Source organism: Rhinopithecus roxellana, chromosome 12, assembly GCF_007565055.1.
Source record: "Rhinopithecus roxellana isolate Shanxi Qingling chromosome 12, ASM756505v1, whole genome shotgun sequence".
Classification (NCBI taxonomy): domain Eukaryota; kingdom Metazoa; phylum Chordata; class Mammalia; order Primates; family Cercopithecidae; genus Rhinopithecus; species Rhinopithecus roxellana.
The window spans coordinates 60,393,353-60,411,576 of NC_044560.1; positions in this window are offsets into that span (position 1 = coordinate 60,393,353).

The window sequence follows — 18,224 nt, forward strand, 5'->3', positions numbered from 1 at the left end:
ATTGCCCAGATGATAATAAACATTTGGTCAATTCAATAACTTTCAACTGAAGAAAATTATTAGCAGGGCAAACTAGAGGCTAATTGTAGACATGAAGACTTCTCCTATATTAGTTTCAGAACACTAAATGGTTTGGAAGAATGAAATCAACCAACAGATTGATTATATGTGTGACACAAAAACTGAGTATAAATGCATAAAGAATCCACTTAAAGCTAACTAAAATTCATCTGATATCACCTTCTGCAATTTTATAAATTTTTGATTATTTTAAAGTTAAACTTTCATAATTTTGTTGAAATAGTTTCTTCTTAAATTTCTTTATCCTTTTAGCATATAGCTTTGAATCACAGAACCCACACTTGTTACTGTTTTTATCTGGATTTAATGTCATTGAAACTGTGGCAGATTCTGTGTGTGAGTCAGGGGTATCATAAAAAAATGACCAAATTTCAGTTGAATGGATCAGCTACAGGCCTGCATGGCAGAATAGCCTGGAATAACTGCTTTGAGCACATGTCCTGGCAAGTTGTAGGCACAGTGACACAATGACTGCCAGCGTAGTCCTGGCTCAGCAGTTCATTTTATATCCAAGCATCTTCAGCCTTTCAGCAGCAGCAAGGTTTACCCATATGTTTTCCATTCCACACCCTAGATGTGGTTAGATTCTAAAATCACCTGCAGATGTGGTGTGATTCTGAGCTCAACTTCTCTTTCTTCTCCCCATGTTACATTTGGATTATGTTTACCATGCCAATTCTTTCATAAGTCTCTTGCCCACTTAAATTTTGGCCATATAACATGGTGGAAAACTAACTCCAGAAACAGTCTAGAATCACTGCATTCAGAATTTTGTTCAACCTGAACAAATAAATATTTGTCAAATAAATGACTAAGCTGATGTTATGGGAGTGTCTATAGCACTGGGAGTGTCTACCCTTGCCTTCCCCAGCTACTCTTCATTTTATGTGTTTGTAGATTACTGAATCTGTTCTGATATTAGATGGCAGTACATCAGCATTCTATACCATGAGCCAAGGGGAACTGGAGCAGACTTGGTTTACAGGGTACCTGGAATGAGTTCTAGACACCTGCATGTTTGGTGAGGTGAATCTTCTCCTAATCTCACTACATCCATCCACTCTGTACAAATGGGGTTCTCTCTTGGTTTCTTATTCTCTGTTCCAGTTCCTTGTGTGACTGAAATGCTATTTCATTTGGCTGGTGACTTGAATGGTGACCTAAATGGTGTATGGGAGGGTGAATTTCACTTAGCAGACCAAGGGATAGGATTAAGCTACTGTATAAGTCAGGGGTTTCCAGAGAAACATAACCAATAAGACACACACACACACACACACACACACACACACACACACACACACACAATATCTATATTGCCACAGTAGAGATATATTTATTTGAAGGAATTGGCTTATGCTATTGTGGGCCTGGAAATTCCAAAATTTGCAGTGCAAGCTGGGAGGCTGGAGTGCCAGGGAAAAACTGATGTTGCAGTTCAAGTTCAAAGGCCATCTCTTGGCACAATTTCCTCTTCCTAGGGGGAGGTCAGTTTTCTCTTCTTTTTAGGACTTCAACTACTTGGATGAGGGCCACCCACATTATGGAGGGCAAACTGCTTACTCAGAATCTGCTGATTTAAGCATAAGTCTCATTCAAAACATCCTTCACAGAAACATTCAGAATAATGTTTGAGCAACTATCTGGGCACTGTGGCAAGCCATGTTGACATATAAAATTGACTATCATATATATATTAAATATATATATTAAAAAATATATATATGCCATAATTATTTTCTTCTTGTTACTCTAGGTTTTGGAAAAACTTTGTGTAGTTTTTCCCAGTTCAGCTGTGCATAGGGCATTCTGTCTGTCTGATAATTAAAACATTCAGATGAAATGCTACACATCTCAGGGACAGTGACTAACCACAATGATTTAAGTTACAGGATCTCAAGCAAAGGCTGAAAGTCAGGTGATAAAGTCAGAGATATTTTATTACTTCCAACCATTCTCCACCACCTTCTCTCATGGGGTTCTCAATCCAGAATAAAAATGGTTAGGCTAAGTAAAGGCTCCTTATAATTTTATGTACCATTCCACTGCTGTTTTGTATTGCTTAGAATTTGTCAATGCACTAAAAATGGTTGGGCAAAGCATTCTATCAGATTTGCCTGGTTGTTCAAAATGTCCACTGCATATCCACTTAAACAGATGCATGCATTCATTAAAAACATTTAATTGATGTCCCTGTCATCAAGTAATTGATAGTGAGCAGAAAGAGTGAGATTAGAACAAATATCCAAGATGCAAGATAAAGAGTGATAACTTAGAAAAAAGAAAATTATTTCTTTAGTAATTAAGAGAAATAGCATTCCAGCTTGGAACAAAATAGGGAGAGGAACATTTGGGGAAGGTTTGATAGAGGAGATGATGGTTGAATGGGGCTTTAAAATAGGGGCAGGATTTGGATAAAGAGAGTGGAGGGAAGGGCATTTAGGAAAAGAGAAATAATGGGAGCACAGGTACTGGGTAAAAAATTAAGCATGAAGTGTATTTGAAAGACAGTGGGTCAAAGTGTAGGTCAAGTGGGGAAAAACTAGAAGACAGCACTAGACTGGGGAGGTCTTGCTAATTTGACTGCAGAGACTGGATTTTTACATGATGGTTAATTGGAAGCTACCGGAAGATTTTAAGCTTAAATTTATATTTTGGGAAGACTAACCCTACAATAGCGTGTAGTATTCTTTAAAGTCAGAAGAAAGAGGAAGCAAAGCCTTGTCTTAAGATTTTTTTCCAGTGGAACTGAAAAGAAGTAAATAGATGCAAGAAATTCTATAGAGCTAGAATCAACTGGACTTGGGAACAAAATGTGACATAATTTACATGGTAGAAGGAATATATGATGCTTAATTTTATGTGTCAACTTGAGCAATATTTTTGGATGAGATTAACATTTAAATTGGTGAACTTGGCAAGGTGTGGTGGCTCACACCTATAATCGTAGCACTTTGGGAGGCGAAAGTGGGAGGATTACCTGAGGTCAGGAGTTTGAGACCAGTGTGGCGAACATGGTGAAACCCCATCTCTACAAAAATTACAAAAATTAGCTGGGTGTGGTGGTGCACACCTGCAGGCCCAGCTACTTGGGAGGCTGAGATGGGAGGATTGCTTGAAACCAGGAGGCAGAAGCCACAGTTAGCTGAGATGGCACACAGTACTCCAGCCTGGGTGACAGAGTGATACCCTGTCTCAATAAATAAGTAAATAAGTAAATAAATACATAAATGGGTGAACTTTGGGTAAAGCAGGTTGCCCTCCATCATGTGGGTGGGCCTCATCCAATCAGCCGGGGGCCTGAATAGAACAAAAGGGCCAGCATCCCACAGCAAGGGGAATTCTCCAGAAGACCGACTTTCCATTGGAACTGGAACATGACATGGGTCTCTACCTGCTGGCCATTGGACTGGGATTGCACCATTGGCTGTTCTCCAGCCTGCTGGGTCACACTTGCAGAGTTTGGACTTGCTACATTCCAAAACTGCAAAAGCCAATTACTTATAACAAACTCCTCCTCCTCCTCTCTCTCTCTATATCTATATCTATATATCTATATCTATATATAGATGTATACATACACACAATACACTATACATATCTATCTCTCTATATATGTATAGATGTGTGCATATGTATATATCTATATATATAAATAGATATGTATAGTGGTATATGTACCGTATCTATCTATCTATCTATCTATCTATCTATCTATCTATCTAGGGAGAGAGAGAATCTCTCTGTGTGTGTGTGTGTGTGTGTGTGTGTGTGTGTGTGCGTGTTTATATGTATACCACTTACACACATCCTATTGGTTTTATTTCTCTGGAGAACCCTAATAGATAATCTTGAAGATCATTCTAAGGCCTATCTATGTCTTCTCTTTTTCTTTCCTCTTTTTGCTGCTCTGCAGTGTGTGGATGACATCTGAAACCCAGGGGAAGGGGGGCGAAGTGACTTGTCTAATTTAATCAGCTAATTGGTGACTGAGTTGCTGTGTTGAGATATTGATGGGGTGGGGAAAAAGGGAGGCATAGTGATGACTAATGCATTGATCTGCTGGATACCTGGAAATTACTGATAGAAATGTCAGGAGAATTAACCTATTTTGAGGCAAAGTTTTACCCCTGTCAATTGCATTTTAACCATCAACTGTGGCAGAGATGTGCAGAAGGTATTAGATATACAAGTGAGGTGTTCTGAAAAGGGAGACATTTCTGTCTGATGATTATCCTGTTGAGAATAAAAATTTGATTATATGAAAGATCAAACTTCCACATGTGTTTCAAAGACACAGTGTTCTGACAACACTTTTGTTCCCTCTGGTTAGTGATAATTGACTCTGACTGGCATTTTCACAAGATGAGATCCTTCTACTGTCAGAGAAGTGACTCAGAAAGCCAAGATTTTTTTTGAACATTTAAAAACATTTGTGACAATACAGTGCTTTTAATTTTTAATTTAATATGTTAAAAAATTCTTTAATAGAAGAAGCAACATCATTCACGTTAGAGTTAGTTATCACTGGCTTTTAGAAAATAAGATGTGATGCCTCAGCTCTGTCTAGACATGAAACATGTGGAGAATGACACAATTCAGGCTTAAAATGATGTTTTTTTCCTATCCCACTGGATAATTTGAGAGTATGTTTCTGTTATAATTTATTCAGTCTATACTTCTTATTTTCCATTTAATATTATCTAGAGAGATACAGTTTCTGAGACAAGGGAAAGCAGAAACATATATAGTTATTCAACATACATTACCACCAACAAAAAACTGTGCTAAGTTTTATGGAAGATGCAAATATAAAGAGGACACAGCCTCTTTGTCAATTTGGCAGGCAGAACATTGTTAGTGCCATATGGGAAGGAAAAAATGCCATGGGAGCTTATTCATTCACTAACCAAATATTTATTGATTGTATGTTGCACTGCAGGCACGATGATATGAGATATGTAGATGTCTGAGACCCGGTCGCTGCTGTGAAAGATGAGAGAAATGCAAAAAGCAGAAAAAAAAGTGCTGTTATAGTATGAAAATACACAGCTGTTTACTTTTGTGGTCTCTCTCTTGACTAGTCATGATGATTTTTATTTGCTATTAACTTATTAAATAAAGTTAAAATGTTAAATTGTTAGCATGAATTTTATTGTTTATCTTTATATTGTGCAATGCCAATTTAAATGCAAACATCAGGACATTTCACTTGTGTGCAGAATCTCCAAAATTACACAATTTGTATTTTATTGTTTGTCCTTGGAGGGTGCCTCCTGCTGGTTGGAAGAGACAGACTCAAGCAAGATCAGGAAGATTGGAAGGAAGACGAAAGGATCTCCAAAGTATCTGGTGGCTGAGGGAGAACTTGGGGTATAGGAATACTCGTGGGGCTAGTACAGACTCTTATAGGCACCCAAGGGCCCTGCTCTGTGATTTGGGTTACATTTGTGCTTGCTTGGGTCCAATGGCTACTAAGTTCCTCCTCCTACCAGCCAAGGAATCTTTGTGTTGCCCCCTCCCGGACAGAGGGCTAGGGCGGGAGTTGAGTTAGGTCCCTTCCATTTCCTTGGGCCACCATCACACAATAGATGGGTCCCCTCTAAATATCTTTAAACCTCTGTGCCAGGATGTGCTCAGTGCCTGGATGAGGGTGAGTGAGAAGGTTGTCCCTCCCTCCCTAGACACTTCTCACTTGGAGTGAGAATGGCAGCCACCAGGTGCCATCCTGAGCAAGATACAAGGTGTCTGTGCTGGACCACAAGCATATCCAAATTTGAGACCAAGCCCCTTCCCTGGTGAAGGGTGGCAGCAGTCACTGAGCAGGGCATGTCAAAGAGGATGGGGGAAGAGACGGGGGTTGGGACGTGGGTAAGGGTGCCTGAGAACCCATTACACAGAGGCTCTTCCCATGGAGACAGGTCTGTGCAGTTAGTTCCAAGATCCTGGCACGTGCTCCATGGTTCTACTGGATTTCATTTACAAAACACAAATTCAAAGAAACAGTAATTAAGAATTCCAAACCCCCACACTTTGGGATCCTGAGGCAGTGGATCATTTGAGCCCAGGAGTTAGAGAGTAGCATGGGCAACAGGGTAAAACCCAGTCTCTCAAAAAAAAAAAAAAAAAAAAAAAAAAAAAAAAAAAAAAAATTAGCTGGGCACCTGCTTGTAGTCCCAGCTACACGAGGGGCTGAGGTCAGAGGATCATTTGAGCAAGAGAGTTTGAAGCTGCAGTGAGCCATGTTTACCCCTCTGCCCTCTGGCCTGAGTGATAGATTGAGATCCTGTGTCAAATAAAATAAAATAAAATAAAATAAAATAAAATAAAATAAAATAAAATAAATTTAAGAATTTCAAGATGGCAGCTGCAGAGCATTGACCCTAAGTGTGAAGTCTAAGTTCCATGCCTTGTGGGATTGCATTGGTTGCAAGCCCAAGGAGTCAGCTGTACTCTCCAGATCAGCTTTTTTGATGTTATTGTTTCCACTGTTTTCACAGCTGTGATGGCTGCATCTCTCAGAGAAAACTGTTTTCGCTTTGTGCTAAGTTAGAAGTACAGCTAGCCTATCAGTATTTTCCCTTTCAGGCTCTCTTTACTTGAATTACAGTTCAGGAGACCAAGTTTTAATGGGTTTTAAAGAGGTAATTTTCTTTACTTTTCTAAGGATGATCTCATCATCTTTTATGGTGGTCCCAGATTTGCTTTGGATGTAGATGCTGGTATTTTGAAACCTCACTAAAGTGAAATTCATGTGAAAATTGCAGGCAAGTATTGATTGCATGCAGTCAAGGACTCAAGATGACTCTCAATAATCAGCTACAAGAAAACATGCCATGATAGTTGCAGATACGCAGACAACCCTCTGTGTCCAGATACAGTGTGCAGGGGAATTTTGGCTGCTTATCATTTTCAGTGAGGCAGTGTGGGCCAGAGGTTAAGGTCATGGGGCTTGGGAACTCAGCAGGTCTGGGACTGAGTTCCTCCTCTACTGTTATGTGATTTAAGCCCTTCATCTTTCTGTGCTTCGTTGGACTCATGTACAAAATGAGGATTATGGTTTTGCCTTTTCTCATGGAGTTTTTATGAGAGTTAATTAAATAATACATGTGACATAGTATTCAATAGATGTAAACTTTATACCTTTTAATATGCAAGCATGAACAAAAAAGTGAAGGAGGGAAAGTCTGTTTCCACAGTACTGTCTCATTTTTATCACCTAAGAGCCCCAGTGCTCTCAGGCATTTCTGTGATGCTGCAGCTGATTTATTCCCTTCCTTGCAACAAGCTTTAGCTTGTTACTTTCACCCTTGCTGAACACTATTTGTATTATGTCCCACTTGCTCAGGGCCATTAGGAAAAGTTAGCTGACTAGATTAAACTTGTTTCTTAGTTGGCTGGATCATGATTTCTATTTCAAACACTGAAGTGAGATAAGTCGGAAGATAAAGTTCTGAAAGAGTGAACATGGACACAGGGAGGGGAACATCACACTCTGGGGCCTGCTGTGGAGTGGCGGTCTAGGAGAGGGATAGCATTAGGAGAAATACCTAATGTAGGTAAAGGGTTGGTGGTTGCAGCAAACCATCATGGCACGTGTATACTTATGTAACAAAACTGCACATTCTGCACATGTAACTCAGAACTTAAAGTATAATAATAAAAAAAATTAAAAAAGAGCAAATGGGTGTCTGGAAAATGATGATGATAAAATAAAAGTAAAGTAAAAAGCAGGAAATGTTATCAAGAACTGTCAGGTCACTCCAGATTTTAAGTTTCTTTGAGGGCACAAACTGGGGCTATCACATTTCCATATCATCAATATCCTTAGCACAATGTCTCACTCACTTTAAGAGCCCAGCGAATTTGCAGAATTTACAGTGAACAGCGTTCGGCATCCAAGATTCTGGAGGGAGTGGTCAGGAACAGGGTCCTGGCTGAATGAGAGATATGGAAATAGACTGGAAGTTTAAGAGGGTCTGTACTGTCTGCTGATTCCCTGAATGAAGCAGAAGGAGCTGAGCACTTCATGGTTTGGGCTGTATCTCACTTTCACCATAGCTGTGTAATCTTGGGCAAATAAGTTACACTCTCTGAGCTGCAGTTTCCTCCACTCTTTTCTGTATAATGAGAATATAACCACCCGATGGCATTAATGTGTGCATCACAAGAGCCTCTCACAGTGCCAGGAACAGGGTAAGAAGCCAAGAACTATTATCTTTCCAGTCAACTTCCTCCTAACCTTTCCTTTCTTTCTGCCTCCTAAAATTTCTACGTTGTTCTTGTCATGAAGAGTTAACCAAAAAGTGCCACTGTTGGTCAGGGATATTGTGAAAGAATGTTGATGCGCTATTGCAAAACCTTCTGCAGTGAATGAAAAACAATACAAGCATCTGTCCTTCTGGCGGTAGAGTGAGCAGCAACAACCTTGTGAATAAAGGACAACACTTTATGATATTTTGTTAAACCCAGAGGCGGTATGAAGACTTGAGAGTATGGGTTTTGTGGTGAGACGGATGCGGTTTTGTCATATGTGTTAGCCATTCCAACCAGCTAAGTTACTTAACTTCTTCGTGTTAAGATTTCCAAATCTGTGATATACCTACTTCATTTGTTCACTTATTCATTCATGCATTCTTTCCTGAGCACCTACCATCGTATGTGAAGGTGCTGGAAACAGTGACGATTACAGGCTTGTAGCTATTGTGGGGTACAGAAAGCACACAAACTTGTGGGGGTGCTGAAGGCTGAGGAAGAGTCAGGCAGTGTGTGATTGTTAAAGGAAGGAAACCAACTGCATGAAAGCCGAGAGATGAGATTCAGGAGCAGAGAATGCCAGTGGTGCTGAGGCATTTACCTCTGAGAGTTCTAGGCGTGATGAAAGAGAGTTAAGTGCTGTGGATGAAACAGCTGGATAGATTAGGAAGGGCCTTGAATGCCACTTTAAGGAATTCATAGTTTATTCTTCCTGAACAGTACTTTCTGATGAGACCAGAGGATCCACTGGGACCCACTGAACATTCTCTTCTTTCCAGAAGATTCACAGTCACATTAGTATCTATTAATTATCTACAGTATTCTATTTAAGGTTTGTTTAAAAGCTTCCCTAAACCTAATTAATATTTAAAATATGTGTTACCCTCTTATGAACTGAGGCTCCAAAAAACCTGCTTGGGGAGAATTGATGAGAAATGGGAAGACATTTCAGGATTGTAAGTTGGGAACCAACATAATCATACTTGCAGTTTATAAAGATATAATAATATCTACCTCTGTGGAGCTCTAAGTACTCTTCAGAGTACTTAACTAATTTAATTCTTATAACAAGTCTATGAGGTAGGAAGTATTACTTTTGCATTATGAAAATGAGCAAACCAATGAATATAGGACTTTATTTCCTAAGGTTACAGAACTGGATATAAGTGGAAGGGCTTAAGTGTGAGTGAGCTTGGTCAGCCTGCTTTAGAGACTCTACTCAACAGAGGATTCCATGAGAACAATGGATTGGAGTAAAACAAGATGGGAGATAACTAAGAGGAGGTTATTCTAATTTAGGTGAGAGATGATGTTCACTTGGGCTTCATACGTTTGTTTAGAGAATTAAATACTATAATATGTTTAAGTCACCTATTTAGTTTCTACTATATGGTAGGCAGTAAAAAATGATAGTTTTCCTATGCATATGTGGAAAATTGATATATGAAAGATGCATATTCCAGATTAGTGGAGAAGGCAGGGTGTATAAGGCTGCCATAACAAAGTACCACAAATTGGGTGCATTAAACAACAGGAATTCATTGTCTCACAGTCTGGAGGCTAGAAGTCTGAAATTAAGGTGTGTAAGTTTGGTTCCTTCTGAGGGCCATGAGGGAAGGATCTGTTACTCCTTACTTTGACTTGTAGGTGGGTACCTTCAGGTTTGCACTGTGTTCTCCTCTGTGGGTATCTATCTCTAAATTTCCCCTTCTTAGAAAGACATTAGTCATATTATTTTAGGGTCCACTGTAATGACCTCATTTTAACTTGATTATCTCTTTAAATACCCCACGTCCAAATAAAGTTATATATTCTGAGATACTGAGCATTAGCACTTCAACATATAAATTTTGGGGGACAAAAATCAATTCATAATAGAAAAATTCTTTAATAATGGCACCACAAAAATTGGTTATCATATGGAGAAAAAATCTAGATTCTTACTTCACATCATATTAAAAATCATTATCTTAAGGACTCAAGATTTAAATGCGAATGACAGAAATGGTAAGATATTTAGAAAATATATACTAGAATATACTTATAATCTAGTATCTGGAAGGACTTTTAAAATGCAACACAAAAATGCTGAACTGTAACATGAAAGATGGGGTTTAAAATATTTAAATGTGATTACTTTAAAATTGAGGACTGTAAAAAAAGAGAACATTAAGAAAATGAAAAAGCAAGCTATAATTTGGATAAATATATGTGAAAAACATGATCTACAATGGATTAGTATCCAGAACATGTAAGGAATCAGTAAGAAGACAACCCAATAAAAACTGGACAAAAGAAAACAGACATTTCATAGAAGAAGAAACAGGAATGGACAGAGAAATGTAATTTATGCCTATTATGTGATATTTTATAATCATCTGGTTGGTAAAAATTAAAAAACTAGACAATTTCAAGCATTGTCATGAATGTGAATGAACGGGAGCTTATACACACAGCTTGAGGGAATGTGAATTAATACAACAGCTTAACATTATCTTGTAAAGTTGAGCGCTATGATTCAATAATTTCACTCTAGGTATATATCCTAAAGAAACTCTTCCACAAGGTGATGGGTGCAAGACCATTCATAGTATAATATTTCATAAGAACAAAACCTGGGAAAATAACTTCATGGCTATTAACAGAATACTATTTTAACATGTGAATGTCCTAACATTGAGATATTATAGAACTTTGTAAATGAGTAAACTACTGCTGTGTATATCAATATACATGCATTAAAAAATTTTGCATAAAAAAGCAAGTTGCAGAAAATTTACAAACCAAAATAATTAATATATTGGCTCATCTGCATATTTATATAACAAAACAATATAAAAATGCAAGACAATTATGACACAATTCAGGACAGTGGTTATCTGGGGGAAAGATATAGAGAAATGAAATGGAGGGAGAGGCATATAGGCAGATGTAATATTGGTAATGTTCTAATATAGTCCTTGCTGTGGATTGAATTGTGACCATTCCAAAAAAGATTTGTTGAACTCCTAACACCTTGAATTTCAGAACGTGACCTTATTTGGAAATAGGGTAGCTGCAGATAAAATTAGTTAAGATCAGGTATTGGAGTAGGGTAGACCCCAATCTAACATGACCGAGGTCTTTATAAGAAGACAGCTACGTGAAGACGAAAACACAGGGATAAGGGTATGTGAAAATAAAGGCAGAAATTACAGTCATATTCCTCTGCAAGCCTAACAATGTAAAAGATAGCCAGAAAATCACCAGAAGCTAGGCAAAGGCATGGAATAGATTTTCCCTCACAGTTCTCAGAAAGAGCCAATCCTGTCAACACATTGATTTTGGACTTCTAGCCTTCAGATTTGAAAACAATAAATTTTTGTTGTTTAAGCTGCCTAGTTTATAGTACTTTGTTACAGCAGTCTTAGAAAATGAATACAGTTTTTTAATAAAGTGGCAGTTCATAATGTTTATTTTATAATTTAAAACTCACAAATGTGTACATATACTACTTTTTATATTGAAATAGTTACATAATAAAAATGAAAATACAAAGTTATTATTTTTATCACTATGAAACGGTGGCATGTATTCACTATTAATCTTTTTTTTTTTTTTTTTGACAAGGTCTCACTATGTTGCCCAGGGTGGAGTGCAGTGGCACAATCACAGCTCACTGCAGCCTTGGCCTTCCAGGCTCAAGTAATCCTCCCACCTCAGCCTCCCAAGTAGCTGGGACTATAGGCATGTACCACTACACCTGGATAATTTTTGTATATATATATTTTTTTTGGTAGAGATGGGGTTTCACCATGTTGCCCAGGCTGGTCTGGAACTCCTACACTGAAGCCATATGCCTACCTTGGCCTCCCAAAATACTGAGATTACAGGCATGAGCCACTGTGCCCAGCCTCCACTATTAATCCTGATGGCAAATTCCAATAAAGTTTTTCTGGGAAATTTTATTAAAACTATAAAGTCAACTTCCAGAACTCCTCTTGATTTGTATGGATCTTTTATCTCAACCTCAGTGACATGGAGTCTCTGTTTCTCTGATTGCAATTATAGTGTGCCCATCTTCTGAGAGAAGTGTTTTGCTGGTAATCCTGAATGAAGGTGAGTGGCAAACACACACCTGTCATGGCATGTTATCTTCTTGTAGACAGGCTGACATCAACTCTGCCTCTATTTAACACAAAAAGGACCTCAAAATCACATCAAGATTTCCAGCATGCATGCTACAAAAGTAAGTGCTTTCTCCTAGCCTAGAAGCCACACCAGAGCAGAGGCTAAGATGCCTTATTCATACAACTGTGTTTCTGCCTCCTAGAAACGGAATGTGGCGCAAAGTAGATGCTCAATGAATTTACTGAAGAATGTATGAATGAATGGTTCTATTAGTGTCCACCTCTTTGAAACAAGACAAGCTGCAGTACTTTTCAGAAGGGTTTATCAGGCATCTCCCACTCTCCACAACATTTTGATCTGCTAGTTCCTTTCATCTGTGGATTCCTCAGTTTTTCTTTTTGTATAAGCACTCAAGGGTTGTCTTTGGGTATTTTGAATAGGGATCAGATTTGGGGCCCGTAATACCAGACACACATGTTTGTCTGTGTTTGTGAGTTTTTTTTTTTCTTTTGAAGGTAGTTATTCTTCCTTATAGACTAGTAACATGCAGAGAAGAGATGGAGGCATTGTAGACTCTTTTATTAATGCTCAGGTGAAATGTGTCTTGATTAAGGAATGGGTTCTAAAAAAGGAACACCAAGAGTACATACAAAGTAGATATTGTTTTGAAATTGGATTTATTTAGTACATTGAAAAAGAAATTAATACTGTTTTGAATATATTACATAATGAATGTTATAATTTGACGTTGTATTAATGTGAATTTTTTTCTGTTTTTAAATACCCAGGAGCTACAGCAGCTGATGTTAGTGAGATACTCCAGTGAGAGCCTGAAAATTTTCAAAATCCTGAACTCTAATACTGGAAATACTGACTATAGCATTTATTAATTTAAGCAACATTTGATGAGTAGACAGGCATTGTCTTAGGTGAGAACGAAGAGATGAACAAAACTTCTGCAGTCATTCATTTCAGTGGGAGAGATATAAGTAAACCAACAATTGCAATGTCATGTCATTAAGTGCTATTAATCATTAAAGGAAAGAATAGGAGGTGGGGCCAAGATGGCCGACTAGAAACAGTGGCAACTGGAGGTTCCCATCGAAAAGAATCATAAAAAACATGTGAATCTTTCACCAGCAACCAAGGTATCCAGGTTCTCTCATCAGAACTGACTAGATGGCTGGCATGATCCACAGAGAGTGAGGAAGAGCAGGGTGGTGCAGCAGCCCACCTGAGAGCCACATGGGGCAGGGGAGATCCCACTCCCCAGCCAAGGGAGACGGTTAGTGACTGTGCTTCCCAGCTGGGGAGACTGCGCTTTTTCCATGGAACTGTGCAACCCACGGACTGGAAGATCCCACTTGCAAGCCAATGCAGATTCTCAACAGCCTCTCAGCTGGAATCTGCTTAACTCTGCCAAGCTCCTGGGGGGAGGGGCGACCAGCATCACAGCTGTGACTGCCTGCTGTTTAAGTCATTTGAGCTCCTTGGGAGAGGGGCAGCAGCCAGCACTGGAACTCACAACTGCCTAACATGCTAAGCTCCCTGGGTGGGAGAAGGGTGGCATCCATCTCTATAGCTCCAGACCACACTTTTCCCTTGCTGGAGTCAGTGAGGCTGGATGACTTGGTCCCAAAAGGTGTCCCCACAGCCTTACACAACAGCTGTGACAGACTGCAGCCAGAGCGCCTCTTCAGGCCTGACCCTGACTCATCCTTCCTTACTGGGTGGGGCTTCCTGTAGGAACTCCAAAAATTCTAACCAGAGGCTCAGGGATAGAACCCTGATCTCCCTTGGCCTGAGCCCCTAGGAGAAGGGGTGCCCACAGTCTGTGGACCAGCAGACTTAGCCTTTCCTCCTGGTAGTTCTAAGGAATCCAGGCAGCCCAGATAAGTGGGTTTTTCCCTAGCTAAGCACACCCCCTCCACCGAGGGACAGTCAAAGTGCTTTGTTAAATGGGTCCTGTTCCCCAAGACACCCAACTGGGTAAGACCCTCCAACAGAGGTTATCAGACACCCTATATAGGAGGGATCCTGCTGGCATCAGGTTGGTGACTCTCAAGGTCAGAGATCCCAGAAGAAGGAGTAGGCACCCATCTTTGCTGTTCTCCAGCCTCCTTGAGTGACATCTCCAAGAATGGGAGTGAACTAGATGAATAGGGCCTGAAGTGAATCCCCAGCAAACCACAGCAGACCTATAGAAGAGGGACCTGACCATTGAAAGAAAAACAAACAAACAGAAAGCAACAACAGCATCAACAGCAACAAAAAGTTTTCACAAAAACCCCATCCCAGGGTCAGTAACCTCAAAGACAGAAACTAGACAAACTCACGAAGATGAGAAAGAATCAATGAAAAAAACGCTGAAAACCCAAAAGGCCAGAGTGCCTCTTCTCCAAATGTTCACAATGTCTCTCCAGCAAAGGCACAAAACTGGATAGAGGATGAGATGGACAAATTGACAGAAGTAGGCTTCAGAAGACGGGTAATAAAAAAACTATGCTGAGCTAACGGAGCATGCTCTATCCCAATGCAAAGAAGCTAAGAACCTTGATGAAAGGTTAGAGGAGCTGCTGACTAGAATAACCAGTTTAGACAGGAACATAAATAACCTGATGGAGCTGAAAAACACAGCATGAGAACTTTGTGAAGCATACACAAGTATCAATAGCCAAATTGAACAAGCAGAAGAAAGGATACCAGAGTCTGAAGACCACCTTGCTGAAATAAGGCATCCAGACAATATTAGACAAAAGAGAATGAAAAGGAAAGAACAAAGCCTCAGAAAATACGGAACATCATATATAAAGACCAAACCTACAATTGACTAGCATACCTGAGGGAGACGGGGAGAATGGAAACAAGCTGGAAAACACACATCAGGATATTATCCAGGAGAACTCCCCCAACCTAGCAAGACAGGCCAACATGCAAATTCAGGAGATACAGAGAATATCACTAAGATTACTCCATGAGCACATCAATCCCAAGACACATAATCTCCAGATTCTCCAATGTTGAAGTGAAGGAAAAAATTTAAAGGGCAACTACAGAGAAAGGCCAGGTCACTTACAAAGGGAAGCCCATCAGACTAACAGCAGACCTCTCAGCAGAAACTCTACAAGCCAGAAGAGCTTGGGGGCCAATATTCAACATTCTTAAAGAAAAGAATTTTCAGCCCAGAATTTCACATTCAGCCAAACTGAGCTTCATAAGTGAAGGAGAAATAAAATCCTCTTCAGGAAAGCAAATGCTGAGGGATTTCATTACTACCAGGCCTGCATTGCAAGAGTTCCTAAAGTAAGCACTAAATATGGAAAGGAAAATCAGGTGCCAACCACTGCAAAACACACCAAAATATAAAACCCAATGACACTATGAAGAAACTGCATCACCTAGTGTGCAAAATAACCAGCTAGCATCATGATGACAGGATCAAATTCACAATAATAATACTAACCTTAAATGTAAATGTGCTAAATGCCTCAATTAGAAGACACAGATAGGCAAATTGGATAAAAAGTCAAGACCCATCAGTGTGCTGTTTTCAGGAGACCCATCTCATGTGCAAAGACATAGGCTCATAGAGACATAGGCTCAAAATAAAGGGATGGAGGAAAATTTGTCAAGCAAATGGAAAGCCAAAAAAAGCAGAGGTTGCAATTCTAGTTTCTGAAAAAACAGACTTTAAGCCAACAAAATAAAAAAAGACAAGAAAAAAATTATATAAAAGTATAGGGAACAATGCAACAAGAGGAGCTAACTATTCTAAATACATATGCACCCAATACAGGAACACCCAGATTCATAAAACAAGTTCTTAGAGACCTACCAAGACTTAGACTCTGATGCAATAATAGTAGGAGACTTTAATATCCCACCTTGAACTCAGCTCCGAACCAAGTGGACCTAATAGACATCTACAGAACTGTCCACCCCAAATCAACAGAATATACATTCTTCTCAGTGCCACATGGCACTTATTCTAAAATCAACCACATAATTGGTAGTAAAACACTCCTCAGCAAATGCAAAAGAACTGAAATAATAACAAACAGTCTATCAGACTACAGTGCAATCAAATTAGAACTCAGGATTAAGAAACTCACTCAAAACCACACAATTACATGGAAATGGAGCAACCTGCTCCTGAACGACTCCTGGGTAAATAATGAAATTAAGGGAGAAAACAAGAAGTTCTTTGAAACTAATTAAAACAAAGAGAAAACCTACCAGAATTTCTGGGACACAGCCAAAGCAGTGTTAAGATGGAAATTTGTAGCACTAAATGCCCACATCAGAAAGCTAGAAAAATCTCAAATCAACACCCAGACATCACAATCTAAAAAAGTTAGAGAGGCAAGAGCAAACTAATTCAAAAGCTAGCAGAAGACAAGAAACAATTAAGATCAGAGCAGAATTGAAGTAGATAGAGACAGAAAAAAGCTCCAAAAAATCAATGAATCCTAGAGCTGCTTTTTTTTTTTGAAAAAGTTAACAAAATACATAGACCACTAGCTAGACTAATAAAGAAAAAAAAAGAGAAAAATCAAATAGACACTGTAAAAAATGATAAAGGGAATATCACCAGTGACCCCACAGAAATACAAACTACCAACAGAGAATTCTATAAACACCTCTATGCAAATAAAATAGAAATTCTAGAAGAAATAGATAAATTTTTGAATACATACACCCTCCCAAGACTAACCCATGAAGAAGTCAAATCCCTGAATAGACCTATAATGAGTTCTGAAATTGAGGCTGTATAATAAATAAAATAAAGGGTATTCAAATAGGAAGAGAGCCTACCAAGCAAAAAAAGCCCATGACCAGACGGATTCATAGCTGAATTCTACCAGAGGTACAAAGAAGAGCTGGTACCATTCCTTCTGAAACTATTCCAAATAATTGAAAAGGAGGGACTCCTCCCTAACTCATTTTATAAAGCCAGCATCATCCTGATACTAAAACTGGGCAGAGACACAACAAAAAAAGAAAACTTCAGGCCAATATCCCTAATAAACATTGATACAAAAATCCCCAGTGAAATACTGGCAAACTGAATCCAGCAGCACATCAACAAACTAATCCACCTTGTTCACGTTGGCCTCATCCCTGGGTTGCAAGGCTGGTTCAACATATGCAAATCAATAAACGTAATCCATCATATAAACAGAACCAAAGACAAAAACCACATGATTATCTCAATAGGTGCAGAAAAGGCCTTTGATAAAATTCAACATCCCTTCATGTTAAAAACTCTCAATTAACTAGTTATTGATGGAACATACCTCAAAATAGTAAGAACTGTTTATGACAAACCCACAGCCAATATCATATTGAATGGGCAAAAGCTAGAAGCATTCCCTTTGAAAACCAGCACAAGACAAGGATGCCCTCTCTCATCACTCCTATTCCACATAGTATTGTAAGTTCTGGCCAGAGCAATCAGGCAAGAGAAAGAAATAAATGGTATTCATATAGGAAGAGGGAAACATGTCCCTGTTTGCTAAGGACATGATTTTATATTTAGAAAATGCCATTGTCTCAGCCCAAAAGCTTCTTTTTTTTTTTTTTTTTTTTTTTTTTTTTTTTGAGACGGAGTCTGGCTCTGTCGCCAGGGCTGGAGTGCAGTGGCCGGATCTCAGCTCACTGCAAGCTCTGCCTCCCGGGTTCCCGCCATTCTCCTGCCTCAGCCTCCCGAGTAGCTGGGACTACAGGTGCCCGCCACCTCGCCCCGCTAGATTTTTGTATTTTTTTGGTAGAGACGG